Raw genomic sequence first — 6,397 nt, 5'->3', positions numbered from 1 at the left:
AAACAAGGACCAGTGGAAGTACTTAGCATTGTCCAGAGTTATTAAGGGTCGTTGAACCTAAAAATATTGAAAATGACAGCCCAAAAAATTGATCAAAGTTGCTCACCATTTTTCATAAACACACTCACAAGTAATTACTCAATATATAGATGTTGTCTCCCCTAGAATGAAAAAATAGTCATGATAACAAGTTGAGAAAATAATTATAATATGACGTAATGACTGATGATCCAGGGATTAATTTAGTCTCACCATGGCTAAGCTATATGCAAAAAGCCTGCAAAAATGCACCATATAGTTTAACTTATTGATGGAACAATTAATTGGAATTGGCTGCTTTTTCTTGAATCGGCATTTGGAAAATTTTGTGATTTCAATTCTAATACATTACTATTTAAAATATTCCCCAAAAAAAAATTAAATATTTTAAAGATAGCCATGAGTTTTTGAATTTTTTTTTTTCAAAATTTAATTTTTGGTATATTTTGATGTTTTTTTAAGGTTTTTTTAAATTTCAAATTTTAATTTTGGATATTTTTTTGTTAATTCCAAAAACCAAAGATCGTCCCCCACTACAAAAAAAAAGACCTATATAAACATAATCATGTGGACGTCAACTAATTACGAAATGCTATTTTTTATTAATATTATTTAAAATATATTAACACTCGGAATCGGTATCGATAACTTTCACATATAATCGCATTGGAATAGATGTTGTAAATTTTTGTGGAATTACTAGTTTAGCTCTATTGTTAATTTATCTACATGCAAAATACCTGTGGAAGTATATTAATATGATAACAATGTTATTTCTTCTATAAAAAATATGAACATTATAAACATCAAGAGCACTACATTCAGTTCACCCAGTAAACACGCTCAAATCTTCATTTACATGACTAGTTTGTTATTTCTATGATAAGCAATGACTGTTTTTCATTTACAATCACATACGATCTATACTCTATTAATGTATTTGGTTGAAATACACAGGAGCCACTAGAGAAAAAAAACCTGCACTTTCTTCAGGAATAGGGTTAAGAAATAATTTATTCAGACTGAGGAAAATTGCAACACATCATTAACTGCAAATTGTTTTAAATTAATTAAAAACCTTTAAAAATAAGAATTATATTTAATATTTTGTCAAAAAGTTTTTTAACAGGGCTGTGGAGTTGGAATTACAGATTTTTTTGGAGGAACATTTGTACCAAATCTCACCCCGGGTACAAAAATTATTATAATTTATTCTCGTGAATATTCAATTTCATCTGTGTAAAGTATTAAGATGCATTAAGAGGTATTTGTATTTTGTTCCTAGGTAAAGAGTGCATAAATTATGTTTAGAAACTTATAAATACTTTTGATCCATTTCCTTTGTTTTTAATCATGTTTTTTTAGACATCTTATTTTTCAAACATTTTCTGTAATATGTATATTTGTTTATTTTTATTATTTAATGAATGTATTACCCAGTTTTGCCTATAAAATAGATGTGTGATACCCGTGTACTGATATTGAAGTATCCCATGATTATTCCAAGTTTACATCCGAAATGGAATCGGATAACACATGGTGCGGGCTATCGGATAGAAGCACATTCAAGAGGGGAGACTCTTACATTCATAAGAACGCGACAAGTTGTCAAATGAAAAGAAAGTTACCAAACTTAACAATGTGAAAAGATCCCAAGGGGTCTAGAAAGGTCATTTGAGTCGCTATCTGAAAATTAAAAAAATATATATTAGAAGAAGAAAATCAATCCTACTTTCATAACCATAAAAAATGTAGCTGTTAAATATTATGAAAAAACTGAAAAAGTTTTTAGTCTTTTGGAAGAATTTTGTGACAGAATATGAATATATAAAAGCCTTTGTATAGGAACTATTCAAAAATGAATGTCGAGTAGATATGTATTTGGAAAAGACGTTCGAACAATTCAACAGAGCATTGAGCTTATTTTGAAGACTTTTAATTTTAATGAATTTTATGGTAATTAAAGAAATTTATTAAATGCAATCAGAAGATTGTTGGTCCACTTTAGTAACTGTTTAAGTCAGTGAAGATGTTGTTCGTCAAAAACTTTAAAAAAAAACATTCAACAACTCATTTTGAAGGGGGTCATTACCTTGTGCAGTACATTTGAAACTCCAAAGTGTAATAAAGAAACATTGAATGAATTAGGAGAAACCCCAATATTCAAAAACGTTTCCTGCAAAAGAAATGGAATGCCGATAATGTAGGAACAAATGTAATTATACCAAAGTATGCCAGTCCAAGAACATAGGTTAAATATCAATATTCAATTCAGTTCGTAGATATGAAAAGAATATAATTCCAATTTATAATCTGAATGTAAGGGGCGAATACACTGGGAATAACTTTGATTGCAGAATTAAGAGTTGACAAAGATTCAGATTTGCCATCACAGAGACCAGGGTATCCATCTACTGGCCCAAGATAGTCGGAGTGAATTGCTTTAGATTAGGAGTTTATAAATAATATTAAACTAATAATTAGACTTGTTAATCATCAGTATTAAGATATCGTATATTTTAGTGAATAATATTGTCCAATAGAATATGTTCTTATCACAGCATGCGTGTTTGGGATTGAGAAATATACATCCAGATTTTCTTAGATGATTTAAGGAAAAATGGATTGGTCAATTGTTAGTGAGTTCAAGTTTTACAAATAAAACTCTATATTTGAACATATAAAAAAAAGTCATAATGGATCTTTTACATCGCTTGATAGCCGTATTTTAAGATGTATTTACCCGTGATGAGGAAATAAAGACAATGAAATTCCCTTTGATGAAAATAAAACTTTTGGATGATACTAAGGCATTTTCCCTTTATTCATCAAGATAAATCCCATTTTCCTAGAAGGATCAAGTTAAAAAAACATTAGAAAATATTGTGATTAAAGATATAATAAAGAAGATCTACGATGAGTTGACGGAATGGTATCATCCAATTGTTGTTGTAGCAAAACCTAATAGAAAAATACGGTAAACAGTAGATCTTACTAAATTAAATTCTCGAAAAATAGATTAGTTTACCTTATGAAGACATCTAACGAGTCCGTTTAGGAAATTAACGGGAAATCAAGATAATTTACCTAATTTGATGCAGTAAATAGATCTGGCTCTTGATGAGAAAAGTCAGACATTTACAACTTTTATAATACCCTTTGGTAGATTTTATTTTAAGCGAAGATTTGTACCAATTTTCATTCTGTGACGAAAAATTATTCTAATTTATGTAAATAAAAATTATTTATCATTTAAGGCTGATATTGAGTGCTGGAAAGGTTTTTTTTTTTTATAAATGGTCGTAAATTATTTGTATTATTTATTTATATTAATTTGTTAAACTTAACAAATTAAAACTAAACATAAGTTTAATTCAAAAATTAAATCCGTGCCCTGCTAAATGTGTAAATGTGACATACTAGCCATTCTCACTTAAATTAGTATTTTTGTAAAATTGTCACAATATCATCAAATTCTTTAAAACACGCCTAATACAATATAACCCACAAATAAAGGAATTTTTTGAAAAATTATCTCTTTGGGAAAATAAACATTAAATGAGAAAACAGAGAGTAATGTTTTTTATATATGGCATAAATTGGAAATAAACATCTATTTAAAAGTTTTATTAATGCAGCCTATTTTTCATGAAATTTAATTAAAATAGCAATGTGGCTAATTAGAGTAAAAAGTTAACATCCCTGATATATACTATCATAATTAGTCTACACCTCTAAAGTTTAAACTACTATGTGCTGTAGAGCGTACCCATTAGACTTGCTAGTTCATTACTTATTCTTGTGAATATTCAATTTCATCCGTGTAAAGTATTAGGATGCATTGAGAGGTAGTTTGTATTTTATTCCTAGGTAGAGAGTTCATAAATTATGTTCAGAAACTTATGAATACTTTTGATCAATTTCCTTTGTTTTGAGGTATGTCAGACATCTTATTTTTCGTACATTTTCTGTAATATGCAAATATTTTTATTAGTTAATATATGTCTTACCTAGTTTTGAATATAAAGTAGATGTGTGATACCCGTCTACAGATGTAGAAGTCTCCCATAATTATTCCAAGCTTCCATCCTTGATGGAATCGGATAACACATGGCGCGGACTATTGGATAGAATAACATCATAGAGGACAGACCCGTAAATTCATAAGTACGCGACAAGATGGCAAATAAAGAGAAGGCTGCCATACTTTACATTGTGAAAAGATCCCGAGGGGCGTAGAAAGATCATTTGAGTAGCATTCTGAAAATTTAAAAAACAAATATTAAAAGAAGAAAATTAATCGTACCTTAATAACCATAAAAAATGCAGTTGTTAAAAATTATGAAAAAAACGGAAGAAGTTTTTATTCTTTTGGAAGAATCTTTGGATAGAATATGAAAATATAACAACAATGGAAGAAGAGCTCGTCGAAATTGAATCTCAAGTACATATGTGTTTAGAATGACGTTCAAACAATTCAACAGACCTGTCAATAAAGAGAGTAATACATCCAAATTTTCAGGAAATATTAACCAACCAAAATTGAAGAACATACCAAACATGCAGACTTCCTGATCTTGACTGTGACCAGGGATAATTATTTGAAGTTATATCATTTGGAGGAAAAGACCAGAAAAGAGAAGATTGTAATATTACGGAATTGTTTCTTGCCTGGATTCTTTACCAATGTAAGCCACTTGGTTTAAATTAATGTTAGTTCTACCAAAACATTCGGGAAAGTATTCAATATATGAGTAAAAGATAAAAAGCATATTGTGGAAACAAGATATAAATTAGTCGAAAAAAAAGAAGCTTATTTTGGTGAAATTTTAATGGAAATTAAAATTTTGATTAGGAGGTAAAAATTTATGAAATTAAATCAGAATATTCGTTGGACACTCTGGCCACATCTGGCCTCAGTGACGATGATGTTCACCAAAAACTTTTAGAAAATACTAAAAGTCTTCATATGAAAGAACAGAACAGTTGAAATGCAATAAGCATTTAAAGAAATTTTAAATGATTTATTATTAAAAGGGATTCATATGAATTTCAAAGGCCCATAAGGATAAAAGTGGATTTGAGGGAAGAAAAAGAGTCCAGAAAAACCATGGATGAGAACGAGAGAATTAATATGAAGACAATGTGGATTCAATGAGCATCAATATTGAAAAACATGTCCTGCTAAAGAAATGGAATGCCGGAAGTGTAGAAAGAAAGTTTGTTATACAAAATTATGCCGGTCCAAAAACATGAGTTCAATATTACTCGTCAATTCAGTTCGTGGATCTGAACTGAAAAAAATTTCAATTGATATTTTGAATGTATTTGGAGAATACATTAGAAATAAAATTTATATATGTGATAGTGAGGCAATGGATTCTATTGTAGACTTAAGAGTTTACAAAAATTTAAATTTGCCATCACAGAGACCATGGGTATCCATCTGCTAGCCCATAGATAATTGGAGTGAATGGCTTCAAGATTGAGAGCTAATAATAGTGTTAAACTACTATTTAAAGTTGGTAAAATAGATTAGTCAACCATTTGTGAATACTAGTATTAAATGTTATCAAAATCTAGATTGAAACATATCCAAAAAAGTCCAAATGGATCTTATACAACACTAGATAGCCAATTTTTTAGATTTATTTACCTGTGATGAAGAACTAAAGACGATCAAATTCCCTCCGATGAAAATAAAACTTTAGGATGATGGGAAGCCATTTGCTCTTCATGGATCAAGATGAATCCCATTTTTTATACAGGGTTTAAGTTAAAAAAAACATTAAAAGACATGGTGAAGAAAGACGTAATAAAGTAGATCGTTGATGATGTGATAGAATTGTGTCATTTAATTGTTGTTGTACCTAATGGAAAAATACGGTTAACAATAGATCTTACATAATTAAATTATCAAGTAAAGATATTAGTTTACCCTATGAAAACATTTAACGAGGCTGCTTTATAAATTAAACCGAAATCAAGATACTTTACCAAATTTGATACAGCAAATGAATATTGGCGTTTGCCTTTCGATGAGATAAGTCAGAAACTAACAACATATCGTAAATTTTATTTTAAATGATCACTTATGTGTTTTATTTCTATTGGTTATTGGCATATAAGTAGATGCGTCAGGTTTGAAAAGTAATCCATAATGCTCATATAGTTATTAATGACGTCCTTGGGGATGATGAACTTTTGAATCACATGTTGAAAGTGTTTGCTAAATATTATTTATATGTAGTGAGTATGGAGTTACGCTGAGCAAGGATACATTTATATTCTAACGTGAAAAAATCAATTTTGATGATTATAAAATTTGTAAAGATAAGATTGCATCGTATTGAAACAA

At 29.1% G+C, this 6,397-nt stretch overlaps 1 long non-coding RNA gene across 1 annotated transcript; it reads right to left on the bottom strand.

Moving 5' to 3' along the window:
- Nucleotides 1–1,474: 1,474 nt before the first annotated feature.
- Nucleotides 1,475–5,820, bottom strand: LOC139907354 (uncharacterized). Its single transcript, XR_011783903.1, has 3 exons — nucleotides 5,696–5,820; nucleotides 2,783–4,299; nucleotides 1,475–1,725 (listed from the first exon to the last, which is right to left on the bottom strand). It is a non-coding gene; the product is annotated as an uncharacterized lncRNA (long non-coding RNA).
- Nucleotides 5,821–6,397: the final 577 nt, after the last annotated feature.

Source organism: Lepeophtheirus salmonis, chromosome Z (genome assembly GCF_016086655.4).
Source record: "Lepeophtheirus salmonis chromosome Z, UVic_Lsal_1.4, whole genome shotgun sequence".
Taxonomy (NCBI): Eukaryota; Metazoa; Arthropoda; class Copepoda; order Siphonostomatoida; family Caligidae; genus Lepeophtheirus; species Lepeophtheirus salmonis.
This window is presented reverse-complemented; position numbering and strand designations above follow the sequence as displayed.